This window comes from Pleurodeles waltl, chromosome 12 (assembly GCF_031143425.1).
Source record: "Pleurodeles waltl isolate 20211129_DDA chromosome 12, aPleWal1.hap1.20221129, whole genome shotgun sequence".
In the NCBI taxonomy this organism is placed as follows: domain Eukaryota; kingdom Metazoa; phylum Chordata; class Amphibia; order Caudata; family Salamandridae; genus Pleurodeles; species Pleurodeles waltl.
The window spans coordinates 398,120,434-398,135,738 of record NC_090451.1 but is presented as its reverse complement, the minus strand read 5'-3'; positions in this window follow the sequence as shown (position 1 = coordinate 398,135,738).

Below are 15,305 nucleotides of genomic sequence, written 5' to 3'. Positions count from 1 at the left end.
ACACAGTACACCCCTCTCAACAACTCTGAGACTCATCATCTGACTACATCCACACCAAGATTGCCAATATCTACAACAACTTTAACCCTCATCCAACCTCATTCAAACCAGACAACCTCGTCAAACCAGCGAACCCCAGCCCAGACACAACCACCTGGTCGACGTCCAGACCACTGCCACCATCATGTCCTCCATCCATTCCGGAGCACCCACCAACCCCTTCCTCCACCATCTGTTGAACCTTGGATCCAACATATTCAGCACTGAACTAACTTACCTCCTCAACATTTTCATCTCCACAGCATCCTTCGAAGATGGATGGAAGCACCCAGACATCAGACCCCTCCTACAAAAGCCCTCAGCTGACTCCCAGCGACCCCAAAAACTACCGACCAATCTCCCTGCTTGCAAACCCAGCCAAAGTACTTGAGAAGTACATCAACATACAGCTCACTGACTACTTAGAAAGGAACCACCTACTTGACGCATCACAATCAGGTTTTTAGGCCAATCATAGCACCAAGACTGCACTCATCGCTGCAACAGATGACATCAGAACCCTACTCGACAAAGGAGAGACTCTGATTCTCCTTGACCTGTCTGCAGCATTTGGCACCATCGCCCACCACATCCTCATCGACAGACTCCACAACATTGGAATTTAACAACATGCCTTCAAGAGGATCACCTCTTTTCTCTCAGGATGCACCCAGAATATCCGCCCACCTCCACTCTCATCCACTTCGAAGAAGATCATATGTGGTGTGCCCCAAGGAAATTTGCTCATACCCACGCTGTCCAACATCTACATGACCCCCCTCACTGACATCGTCAGAGCCTATGGACTCAACATCATCTCCTACACCAACGACACCCAGCTCATCCTCTCGCTCACCAAAGATCCCTCTAACACCAAAGCCAACTTCCACAACGTCACAATCTATGTAGCTAACTGGATGAGAGACATCTACCTCAAACTGAACTCCGACTAAACTGAGGTACTGATCTTTGAAAAGAACACCTCCACTTGGGACCACAGCTGGTGGCGAGAAAAACTCGGACCTACTCCTACACCAACTGACCACGCTCGCAACCTCGTCATAATCTTGCACAGCTAACTGGCATGAAAGAACAAGTCAACGCAGTTGACTCCTTCTGTTTCCACACCCTCTGGATGCTACTCAAGAAAATCAGATGGATGCCAGTAACCTTGAGAAAGAGCGTCGCACAAGCCCTCATCACCAGCCGCCTCGACTATGGCAACATACTCTACACAGGTATACCCTCCCAGCTCATCAGAAGACTCCAGACAATAGAGAACACGGCAGCCAGACTCATCCTGGGCCTCCCCAAACATACCCACATCACTACTCACCTCAGGAAACTTCACTGGGTCCGTGTCCAGAAAAGATGCCGGTTCAAGATGCTCACACAGGATCACTAAGCTCTCCACCAGCTAAGATATCCCTACATGAACCATCGGATTATCCCACCCTTGGGGGTCATGGTGTGTGTTGTGGGTGGTGTGTTGTGTGGATATTGGTGAGGGTGCTATTGTGTGGTTGGGTTTGTGTGAGTTGTGTGTTGTTGCATTCAGCGCCTGCTTGAAGTGTTGTCAGTCTGGCTTCTCCTATTGGCGATGCAGAGGATTGTGGGGTATGTCCCGCCCTGTGCACCCTCATCCGATTTTGTAAATGTAGCAAACATGTCCAATCCCCCTCACATGTACCACCACCCATGCTACCCTAACAGAAAGGCCAAGGAGTGCCAGCGCCCCTCATGGAGACAGAGGCACCACTCAGGACACTGGAGAGGGAACTCTGGACAGTGAGGAATACCCTAGCCCATCACACAGTCCTGGACTTTCACTGTCCAGCAGCCCCACCCAGGATACCACTGACACCCCTATCACACAGCCACCAACATCAGCACATGGCAAATGACCCCACACCAGTGTATCCAGGCCACAGACTGGTGGAACACAAGTACAGAGGCCACAGTCTCCACTACCAACAGGCAGGATGACGATGGCCCCAGTACAAGTGGTACCGCCAGTCCTGTGCAGGGGACACAGGCACAGGGGGCTAGGGCCAGTGGGAGGGCAACAGTGGCCCAGGGGTGGAGGCCAAAGGATGGATGCTGCAGCCCAGGAGGTGATCCCTGAGGTCCTTGGAGTATACCACCATGCACAAGACAGGATGGGTCAGATCGTGGCCACCCTGGAGCAGAATCAAAGGCTGCAGATAGCACACCACCAAGAGGTTATGGAGCAGTGGAAACAGCTCAATGCCACCATTGCCACTATTGCAGGGGTGCTGCAGCACCACTTCCCAACCCAGCCTGAAACACCCACCAGGAAGCCCCTACAACAGACCATGATACAGACCAGCCACCAACATCAGCAGCAGCAACTGGACTGGTGCCACTGTCTAAGGACACACAGGAGACCAGAACCCTACCCGTACAGCCCAACACCAGACGCTCAAATGATCCCTCATACCCAGATATGGCACTGGTACACCTGCCAAGACCAAGGCACCATCAAAGAAGTGACCCTTACACAAACTGTCTCCCAGGTGTGCCACTGAACCACCATCATCACCGGCAAATAGCAACTCAACAACTTGCAAAGTACAGATGGACATATAACCACTGCCACCAATTGCTGAGACCATGTAGCCAGTATGGACATCCACCATCAGCCCACTCCTATCACTGTAAAGAGCACCAATGCATCCCTGACACCTATTAAAACACATACACACCAATGTCAATGTCCCCTGTCATTTTGTTGAATCAATTCAAAATGTGAATGCATTTGCCAGTTAAATTAAAAATGAGATCTTTATTGCAGGAATGGCACCCCATGCACAACATGGTGTGGAGTAAACAGAGATGTCTAACAGGTTGGGTATCATGTCACATGGCACTTGAAATTCATGTTACAGTGTAAATGGCTACAGACCCCACACCCCCATATAGAATAAGTCAGACTGACTTTATGCAGTACAGACAACATCATCAGCTAACAGTACCTCATAGTCACTGGAAGTATAGTTGGATCAGTTGGTTCCTGGAGTGTACATCTTCCCCCTCTTCATCATCACCATCACTCTCATCCCCTCTCAGAGGAAGCTGGTCTGGATATACAGCATCCTCGTCCTCCAAGAGGGGGATAGATTTCCTCACAGCCATGTTGTGCAGCATGCAGCAGGCCAGAACTATTCTACACACCTACTCAGGCCATAGCACAGGGATCCCCCAGAGATATGGAGGCAACAGAATAAAGCCTTCAGGAGACCAATAGTGTGCTCAATCACCCTCCTAGTACATCCATGGGCCTCATTGTAATTCTTCTGAGCATCTGTCCTAGGATTCCTCACTGGTGTCAGGAGCCAATGGATGTTGGGGTGGCCAGAATCACATGCAAAAGTGGGCAATACATGACTGTAACTAACTACTCTCAGTTGCAGACAGCCTGGCTGTCAGCTATGTACAGAACAATTGTCAAACACACTCACCTATGACCCATCCTCTGTCCCCTTGTAGTTGTTCCATCATGTGTGGCACACTGCTGTTCCTCAGCACAAATGAATCATGGACTGTTTCAGGGAACATGGCGTTCACATGTGAGATGTACTGGTCTGCAGTACGAACCAAATGTATGTTCATGAACTGGAAGTTTTTCCTGTTTCTGTACACCTGTTCACTTACTCTTGGGGGATGAGAGCTATGTGGGTGCCATTGATGGCACCTATCACATGGGGAATGTTGGCAAAAGCATAAAAGTCTGACTTGATGGCAGGTAGTTCAGCACTGTAGGGAAACTTCACATATGACTGCAGGTGCTGTACAAATTCATCCATGAATCTGGACAGGATAAGGCAAAACATTGACTGTGAAAACCCTGCAATCATGCCCACTATCACCTGAAATGAGCCTGCGTCCAGGAAATGGAGTACAGAGAGCACTTTCACTTCAGTAGGGATGGAATGCTGATTCTGATTAGCCAGTCTCAGAACTGGATCCAGTAATGCACAAAGTTCATGGATAGTAGCACGAGTGAGTCTGTAATTGATAATGATGTGACGTTCCTCCATGGTCTCCAAATCAACAAGATGTCTGTACACAGATGGGTCCCTCCCTCGCCACATGGGTCTGTACCTAGGAGGAGTGGAGAACACATGTGAGGGACACAAATTCATTTGCACAACATGTTGTGTATGAAACACTGCTGTCAAACATGTAGGTGACACATAAGCATTGTAGGATGTTAAACTGGAGTGGCATGTCCTAACTGATACATCTGGACTGTTGTGGTGAGTGAATAGTCTTTTGGGCATGCATTTCAGGGCTGGGGTCCATAGGACCTGCATGGGGCCCATGACCAAATAATAACTGCGTAGTAGTTCGCAAAATGTCAGCCCCCTGTCTTCCAGATAAGTAGCAGTGGAAGTGACCTCATACCGCTAGCGGTTGCCGTAATGGCGTAAGGCGGTGTTTACCGCCGTGCACCCATTCATTGGTTAACATGGTTGACAATGGGGAATATGGGCCGATCATGATTGCCACCGGCGTTGACGGTGCACACCACCGCAGAGCGTTCGCCATTTCGTCACCCCAGGTTCACTTGACTCCCGGATTCCATGCATACAAGTACTCCACTGAGTGTGCTGCTGTGTCCTGACTGTGGTCCCTGAAATGGCACGAGTCAAAGGGGAAAGGGCCACGGCCTTCACCACAGATGAGCTGGAGAAGCTGATGGACGCGGTCCTACCCCTGTATGCCAAGTTATATGGTCGACCAGAGGTGCAGGTGAGTGGGCGGAAGGGGGGCATGGATGTGTATGATGGTGGTGGATGGCTCTATGCATGTGTGCACGATTTGTAACTGCACATCCGTTTAGTATATGACATTCAGCGTGAGTGAGGTGCGGGAATGCTGTTTTAAGTGTCTGTCCCATAGGGGACGTATGGCCAGCGGTATCAAATGGTGCAGACCCTGGGCGTCTACAACTGGCAGAGCACCCACTGCATGAAGCGGTGGGAGGACCTGCGGCGCTGGGCGAGGAAGACCTGCAAGGCCCAGCTGGGGAAGTCCTCCCAACGAGGAAGGGGTGCCCGTCGGGCCCTGACCCCTCTAACGTGCCGCATTCTGCAGTGGCATATCCAGACTTGGATGGGCGCTTGAAGGCTGCACAGCAGGCACAAGGGGTGATTACTGAAACTATTTTCTGCCTCCTTGATGGATGTCTGAGGGTGCGGTAGTATGTATGCTGTCTAGTGGCAGGGACTCTGACTGATGCCATTTAGCAATATGGCCCTCATGGGCAGTTAGATGATAAGGGGCAGGTCTGCAGTTCTTCAGGTCCTTCTGTAATGTGGGAGATGGTTGTATAATAGGGTTGTGGCCAGTAGTCAGGGGCATAGCCATGAGTATAGCTGTAGGTGCTGCATGTTTGTGTATTAGCTGGGTGAGAGTATGGGTGAACCAGATATGTACATCCATTCAGGTGTTAATATTCTCTCTCCTGTTTTTTCTCCCCACCCCTTTACTCTTGTGTTGTCTGTGTACATCAGCATCATCTGGTGAGGGAGCAGTGGCACCGGTGAGTGGGGATGCAGCGGCCCACGGTTCCAAGGAGTCAGAGTCGACCGACCCCAAGGGGACCAGTGGGTAGGAGGGCGAGGGAAGTACCACTGGGGAGGCAACTACCACTGGAGGTAGTAACTCTGATACCTCTTCTGATGGGAGCTCCCTGGTGGTGGTGGACCCTAGTGTGGCCCACCCAATCTTTGACATCTTCCACCACCCCCATACCATCTCTGCCGTCCCAGTTGCGCCCTACCCAGTTGCCCGTGCCTGCTCATCCAGAAGGGTGGACATCTCCTTTGCCCCAGGCAACTCATCCCCTGCCCTAGTCAGCCCTGCTGCCCTCACAGAGGAGGCTATTGACCTCCTGAGGACCCTCTCTGCAGGGCAGACAACCATCATGAATGCATCCAGGGGCTAGCATCCAGGATGCAGCAGTGCAATGCATACCTGGAAGGCATTCACAGTGCCATGTCTGGCCTACAAAGATCTTTTCATGCTCTGGCCTCCGCTTTGACGGCAGCCAGTGTCCCTGGTCTTTCCATCCCCCCTCCAACCATCTCTCCCCTTCCAGCACCCCACTCCCTTCACCCATCCCAAGCACACATTCAGACAGCCATGCACACACCTCAACACACAAAAAGTACACAGAGAAACACAAGCACCACACTTCCCACCACAGGCACACACACAGCCAACATACTGTACAAAGGCACACACAACAAAGGCACACACAACAACATCCACCTCCCCCACCGTGTCCACCTTTTCTGCCTCCCTGTGTGTCACCTCTACATGCACACTCACAACCACTGCACCCTCATTCATGTTGCTGACCCCATTCTTGCAGTCACCACAACATCAGACATCCAGTCATGCACTCCAGACACCACACCTGCACTCACCACATCGACTTTGAGTAACACTTGCAGCACACTCACCAAACTTGCAGACACACAGACAATATCAATTTACACTGGCAGCCTGTCTTGTCCCACTGTGTCCACCCCCCTCCCATTACACTCAGACGTTCCCAGACACCCACCCAACACACATCCACCACACCTCAGCATAATGTACAGGCACCTGCATCCACGTAACGCAAACCTACACCTGTTACAATCACTCCCTCTACCTCCACTCCCACACCTTCCTACAGGTCCACCCGACTGCCCCTAAGAAACTTTTCCTATCCCATGTAGACCCTTTTGAACCCACTGGCTCACACCGTCTTGTCCCTAAACGTGCCCACCTCCTTGCCCTGCCCACTCCTTCCACATCCAAGTCCGCCCCTGTCCACCCTTCCCATTCCCATGCACCTTCCCCAGTGAGCAAGAGGCCCTGTGCCGGCCCTCTTCCATCTGCCACTCCTCAGTCCAAGCCCGCTCCCCCACCTTCCAACACTAAACCCAAACCCCCTCCACCTCCCAAACGTAAGCCCAAGCCCCCCCTCCCAGATGTATGTCCCCACCCCCGCCACCTCCTGCCCCTGTTCCCTGAGTTGCCTGGCTGCCCCATTGATGTCCCTTTATGGTGGAGTACCATGTGCACATGTGGGAGTCAAGTGGGATGTGGGATGCACATACCAACGAACCCATGCACACACCCTTGCAAATACTAACACACCAAGGCACACACTCATGAATACACTGACACACTAAGGAGCACACTAAGAAACCCAGGTACACACTCATGCATTTACTGACACACCCAGGCACACACTCATGCATAAACTGAGACACACAGATCCAGAATTATGCATATAATAACACACCCAGGCACACACTCATGGATACACTGACATACACAGGCACACATTAACACATACACTTACACACCCAGACAAATTCATACATACACTGACTCATCCAGGCACACACTCACCCATACACTAACAAATGCATGCACTCACAGATGCAGACAGTGACACACCCAGGCACACAATCATGCATATGCTAACACTCATTCAAAAACATATATCAATGCACATGCTAACAGGTGCATGCAATGACTTACAAACAAAAAACATATAGTTTATCTTTCTTTCAACCAGAAAAAACTGTTCTAAGAAGATCCTTTGTGTTTTTTCTTGGGTTTTCTGGAAGGATTTTTAAATGTGTTTTTGATTTTTCTAGCTATTTTTGGGGGGGAGGGTTGCATTTAAAATGGAAACTTCTTTGAAAAAAGAACAAAAGCAACATGCACAGAGTCAGTGCATAGGCAATAAAGTTTAAAAAAATGAACACTTATGACAATTCCTTGCTGCAAGAATAGCTGAGGATTGCTCTCCCACCGATTTAACTTTATTGCACTTGTGGCAAAAACTGCCCATGTCCTTTAGCTCAGGAATCACAGCTGGAAAAGCCTCAGTGCCAGGCACCACAATCAAATCTCCCACCTGGAGCACTCTGGTTTTTGCCCGAGATGCCTGTTCACCTTCTTTTTTGGCACAAAATAGGTGGAAAGAGGCATTACCTGTAGATGATTTAATATCGATGTTGTCCCATGGCTGTTTTCTTCGATGTGCTTCTAGATAGCTTTTTTCTGCACACCTTGCACTGGATTAGATGTGCAACCACTTTTTTTTTATCCTGAAGGGATGTCAAAAAACATCCAGGCAATACACTTCTTCCTTTTAGGCTGTCTTACCTCAGAAGACGATGATGATAATGAATCTTCATGATCAGGAGGATCCTGTTGAGATGTTGAAGCAGCCATTTTCACCACAAAAGTCACCCAATCCAAAAAACAATAAGCACGGGTGTGGAACTGCCTGTTTTTGCTGGGAGCTAAAGACAAATTGGGCTAAAACAGGCATGGACTTCCTTTTCAAGCATGAACTTTTCTTTAAGCAATCAGATCTCTTTATTTCTGTGCCACATGATATTCGCCAATACCTCCTGAATGTGGTCTTGTAACCTCCAATACTGAAATATATATTAAAATTTGAATATAAAGGTAAAATACTGATTAGTACCCATCTTAAAACAATAAATCAATATGCCTCCCACCTCAAAATTAATTTTAAGAATCTCTACATATAATTTTATCACTGTGTAAAAATCACGACAAATTTTGCGAGTATTACACGAACCCGGAATGAACGTGACGGAACAATTCAAAGAATTTCAAAATACTGGAAAATAAAAAATAAAAAAGAATAAGAAAACAGAAGGGAAAAGTGACAAACATATTTGAAGAACACTACTACTACCTGCAGGGCTTTCATAGGGATGATAAAACTAGGTGTTCTCACAAAAGGGCTTGCTTCATGTTATTAAAAGTGTGGTTTACAAACACATAACTAAAATCTGTTGTTAACATAGTGTGCCATCAAGTAGTATTTTGCTGCTATATTTTGTGTTTGACTCAAGATATGTAATACAACAACGACCGTTCCATCTATAACAGGCTAGCACCATTAGCTTTCTCAATACTTATAAGGTGCATTGCATAAATAAACACTCATGCACCGAGTCACAGTACGACTCAGACACTCACGCACCCACTCATAGACCCACTCACACACTGAGGAACCCACTGACAGACCCACTCATACACTTATGCACCCACTCACAGACCCATTGAAACACTCATGAACCCACTCACAGTTCTACTCATACACTCTTGCACCCACTCACAGACCCGCTCATACACTCATGCACCCACTCACAGACCCAGTCAGACACTGATGCACCTACTCACATAGCGAGTGAAACTGACACACCCCTCACAGACCCATTCAGAAACTCATGTACCCACACACACAAGTCAGACTCATGTACCCACTCACAGACCCACCGTCAGACTCATGCACTCATTCACAGACCTACTCATAGACCTATGCACCCATTCAGAAAGCCACAAAACATCTCACACATTTATTGACAGACCTATACATATACTCATACACCAACTTACCAACCTATATAAGCACACACACACACCCATTTTCAAACCATACAGATCATAGTTACAAAATACAATTTGAATTCACTCATAAAATCAAGGGTTAGAGGGAATTATAGTTAGGAAATATAATTTTAAATACCTTTGAAATTCACTGAAAAAACAAAGATTACTGGGACGTTATAGTTCAAAATATAATTTTAAAAACCTTTGAAATTCACTGCAAAAAACAAAAGTTATGGGGACATTATAGTTAGGAAATATAATTTAAAAAACCTTTGAAATTCACTGAAAAAGCCAAAGGTTACATCAACGTTATAGTTCAGAAATAGAATTAAAAAAACATAGAAATTAATTGAAAACAAAACAAAGGTTACAGGAGCATTGTAGTTGGGCTCACATTTCACTCATATAAAACAAATGAATCTCAGAAGATATAGTTATCTGTGATAAATGTAGATTGTGCCCCTGTAAAGAACTGCTTATGACCTCATATATTACATCACTGATGACATGGTCAGTGATATCAATGATGACATCTCAACTGACATCACTGATTATATCATCCACACCACCACTCACACACCCACTCACACCCACATACAAGCTGACATACATACACTCACACACATACTCACACCCATTCACACACCTATACAAGTGGTGACAGACACCCACTCACTCACTCACACAGCCACTGACATACCCACTCACTCATACATACTACACTTTTTATTCAATTCAGAGAGCTGCACAGCTACTCAGATACCCACTTTCAGACCCATACAGTCACTGACACACCCACTCATACAACTGCACAACCACTCATGTACACATTTACAGAACTGCACAGCCACTGACACACCCACTCACTCACCTGAAAAATCACTCAAACATCCACCTACTCAGCCATACAGTCACTGACACATCCACTCTCTCACATATAGAGAAACTGACACACCCACTCATTCACCGGTGCAGCCACTCACACACCCACTCACTCACACATACTATCACTTTCACAGACACTAACTTACATATACAGTCACTCACACACACACACACTTACCCATGCAGCCACTCATACACCCAGTCAGTCACGATACAGGTTCTCACATATTCACTCACTCTCCCACACAGTCACTGACATAGCCATTCACTTAGGCATACAGTGATTACTGCACCGACTCACTCACCCATACAGTCACTGACACATCAACTCACTCACCGATAGAGTTACTAATACACCCAGTCAATCACCTATACAAGCACTCATACACCCACTAACTCAACCAGACAGCCACTCACACCCACTCACTCAACCAATGCAGCCACTCACACAGCCACTTTCTCACCCATATAGCTACTTACACCACATCCACTCACTCTCCCACACAGCAACTGACTCAGCCACTCACTCACCCATAGACCTACTAACACACCCGCTTATATACCATACAACACCTTACACTCACTTGATGTCATCAGTGACGTCATCAGTTATGTCATTTGCGATGTCATCAGTGATGTCATCAGTGATGTCACTGGCCATGTCATGAGCGATGCAATATGTGAGGTCGTAAGCAGTGCATTACGAATACGCAAGTTATCATTAGCACAAGTAACTATAACTACTGAATTTCACTGGTTTTGTTTGAGTGAAATGTGAGCCTAACTATAACATGCTTGTAATCTTTGTTTTTTCAGTGAATGTCTGTGTTTTTTTTTTATTTATTTCCTAACTATAACGTCCCAGTAACCTTTTTTTCAGTGAAACTATATATATATATATATATCTGTGTATATATATATATATATATATATATATATATATATACAGAGAGAGAAAGAGAGAAATGGAGAGATGGAGATGTTTCTGTGTGTGTGTGTTTGTGTGTGTTCTTGCACCCGAGCGTGTGTGTGCCCAAACATTTTTGCTTCCTGTGATGTCAGGCTCTCTTGCAGGCCTGGAGCAAGCTCATAGTCACAAGCTCCCTGCCCAACATTTATACAACAGCATTCCCAAACACAAGACCAAGATTGTCATTCTCTGAATCTGTGTGTTGCTTTCAGGTAGACCAAACCATTTCAACACTCAAAGGGAGGCTTGTGAACAATGTTTTCTTTGAAATTATGATTACAGTTGTTTATTGTGTATCCTAAAGCTATCCTTTTTCAAGGGGTTGCTCCTCCGTTAGGGTGGAGGAATGTCACCCCCTTGCGCCTGCAGCGGCAGCTGCAAAACCTCTGAAAGAAATCTATAATAAACTTAGTTTATTATCATTTTCTTCTAGAGGGACGGGGCCACGGGGGTGACAAGTGTGAGGGGGAGTGCTCAGCATGAGTGCCGGGCTAGAGAGCACCTGCAAAGGCTCCCAGTCTGCCTGGGAACGCCCTGGCTGGGTCAGGATTGGCCGCAGAGCAGGATGGGAGCCTGTGCCTGCAGCAGAGACGGAGGAGCGGCGCGGCCTGCTTCCAGGTTTGTTTCTTTTTCTTTTTTTTTATTGTATTAATAACACCACCCCCCCCCCGCCCCCCCCCCACCGCTCCGCTCCACTCCCCGCATACCGCCCCACCCCATGTAAGACCGGCAAGCCGCAACTGCCTTTCTCACAAATTTATTACATGAACTACCTGCATAGAATGTTTGTACATGGATCCTGTAGTGCCCTGATTGTTACAGATGATCGAGAATCGCTGGGAGCATAGACAATATGAAATATAGCACTCGATATGAAAATGTACTTATTAAAGATCGTAATCCCTATCTGCCGTAATGAATGTTCATCATTGACATTTCCAAAGTAGAAATATTTTGCACTTCCAAAAGCTGTTCTGAAAACAGAAACAGGATCAACGTTCAAACTCTTTCTGCAGTGGCTCCATTGACGTCATGGATCGCGAAGAAGCGCGAACGTGACGTGGTTTATCCTTTAGTAATGGCTAACTGGGGGCTTGGGGGGAGTAGAGGGCTTGCCCGGTCTCCCCCCGGGCTTGTCGGGCATCCGTGGTACAGTCCACGGCCCGAGTTTAAGGGGATTGGTTGGTAGGGCAGGATAAGGCGGGCCTTGGGCAGGGGTATATATGGCAGGGGCTGGGTGTGGGCGGCCTCTTTGGCCGTCGTCACACCCAGTAGGCGTGTTGTGCTCGTGGTGTTGTGTTCGTGTCAGAGGGTAGGCGTGTTGTAGGCGTTGCAAATTTAAAGTATAGGTTTGTAGTTTTCATTGTGGGTTATTCGCAGTAGGTAGTTTATTAGAGTTGGTCTAGTTGGAAATTATGGAGCCTAGTAAGGTAGTTCAAGCTCTTAAAATGCTGCAGGACGAGGGTAGGGAGGACTTAATAAAAGAGGGGGTTTTGGAGGAGGCGTGGGTGGGATTGAGGAGACCAAAAAGGTTGTCTGCGAGGGGAGTGAGCGCGGCGGTTATCGCGTGCTCATCCTCGCCGCAAAAATGTAAAAAATTCAAGGCTAAGAGCGCTGAGGGCAGGAAGGCGTCAAGCTCACCTGATAATATTGCCGAGACTACAGCGAAGGTCCAGGGAAGCCCGACCTGGTTTGCGCGCAAAAGGGGGGCCGGGAGGTCTTCACGGCGTTCGGGAGGTTCTTTATCACGGCGGGTTGCGGCTGGAGGGAGAGGGGCGGCCCTCTCGAGTGCGGAGGCGGTGCTGCATAGGCAGGGGGCGCAGCGTGAAGGTGTGCGGGAGGGAGGGGCGGGGCGCATCAAGTCAGTGGAGCAAGCCCAACCGACTAAAGAAAGAGTTGGGCGCCCGGCAGCCATTTTAGAGGAAAGACGGTTAGGAGGCAATTTTAAAATGGCGGCGCCCATCGTGGGAAAAGAAAAGGTGCCGGTTTCTCGTAAATTTAAGCGGAATGCAGTGGATTCAGAGGCTCAAGGACAAAGTATAAGGTCAGAGGAGGTTATTTTTATATCTGATGAGGAGCAAGAAGGGTTGGAGGCATTTGGCCTAGATGTTGTTGAGGGAGAATTGTGCTCTGATAGTCAGTTTGTTGGAGGGTTTGAAGGATATGGTTTGGCAGATAAGGAGTTGCTGGGTAGTTTTCACAAGGAGGTGAAGGAGAGTGAGGTTGTTGAGGTAGGGTTGGATTTAGGTGAGCTGGTTGAATTTGTGGATCAGGATGGGTCTATATTTAAGGGTAGAGTTTGGGGTAAGTCTAGTGGTGAATCGAAGAAAGGCAGGTTTCAAGTTTTACAGGAGGTGAGGCAGAGAGATGTTGAGGAGGTAGGCGTTGGGTGTGGCGCTCCTCGGTTTCAGGGCGGACTGAAGGGGTTGACGGTGCATCGGGAGGCTGGGCGGCCTTCTGATGGTCAGAGTCAGCCGGTTAAGGCCAGGGCGCCTTTAGCACACCGGGGAGAAGAGAGGGTGAAGTCCGGAGCGGCTCACCTGACAACGCGGGAGTCAGCAATGTCGCTAATGGGTCACGGTGCGGGCTCATTAGATGAGGTCCCTTCCACTAGCCGGGGCGCTATGGGAAGGTGGGAGCTTCAAGGAGAAGAGGACCTGGACTTCGAGGAAGAGATGGAAGATCGGGCTCTTCCGGTTTCTTCGGCTGTGGTTACTGACATTGCGCCATCGGCGGCACAGGTGGTCCGGGGCGATCACCCTGTAAGGCGACGTCAGGCTGTAGAAGGGTGTCTACCAAGAGGTGAGGTGGGAAAAGGGATCGGGGGCAATTTAAGGGGTGCCATGGGGGGTTTGCTGGCAAAAGGGGGTGTGGATGCCTCAATTCAGGTGGATTCGGTCGACTCTGGTGCAGGTAAGTCGGAAGTGGTGATGGAAGAGGATGCTTCGAAGGTTGGAACGGATGAGGTACACAGGGTGGCGGTGGTTAATTCGGGAGGAGTATTGAAGGGTAAAAAATTACCTTATATGGGGGTGGCGATGCCTTTGGGGGCGCATCTCACCCAGAATTTGAAGGAGAGGATTTGGAAAGGGGAATTTGTTGATGTTTTCAAATTACTCCATAGAGAAGTTCAGGCAAAAGAAGGGTCTAAGGAGGAGGAGTGGGAGTTACTCAGGAGGCCTAGGGTGCCTACAAACATAGAGAATTGGACGTCTGCTTTTCTCATTTATGCTAGTGTTTATTGTGAGCGGCATGTTGATTCTTGTGTGGCTCTTTTTAAGTATATGGATGTAGTGCGGCGAGCCCAGATGGATTATGGTGGCTTTGGTTGGTTCCGCTACGATGAAGAGTTTCGGGCTCGGAAAGCCATGGATCCGTCCAAGGCCTGGGGTGAAATTGATAATGAGCTGTGGATGCAGTGATTAAGGACAGCGAGGTATGCTCCAACTACGCACACAGCTAGTGGTCTGCCGGTGCAGTATAGGCCCTTTCAGGGGCGTCCCACCCAGTTTGGGGTGGGTGTCGGACAGCGTAGCTACTTGCAAGGGAATGGATCTTGCTGGGCTTTTAACAGTGGCTTCTGCAACAGGCAGCCGTGTAGATTTCGGCACGATTGTGCCCACTGTGGTGGGAGGCATCCATCCTATCAGTGCTTCGGGGGTATGCAGTGGAGTGGTCAGGGACAGCAGTTCAGAGGTGGTGACAGAGGTCGAGGACAAACTCAGCATGTTGGGGGAAAAGGGGCCTTCTCCTATTGATTTAAGTGTTATTGTGTATTGGCTACAGCGTTATCCCAGGGTTGAGGAGGCGAAAGTTCTGTTTTATGGTTTTAAAGAAGGTTTTAGGTTGTGTTATCAAGGACCCAGGTTGCGTAGGTGGGCTAATAATTTGAAATCTGCGAGGTTGTACCCAGAGGTGATTGAAGAGAAGTTGAGGAAGGAAT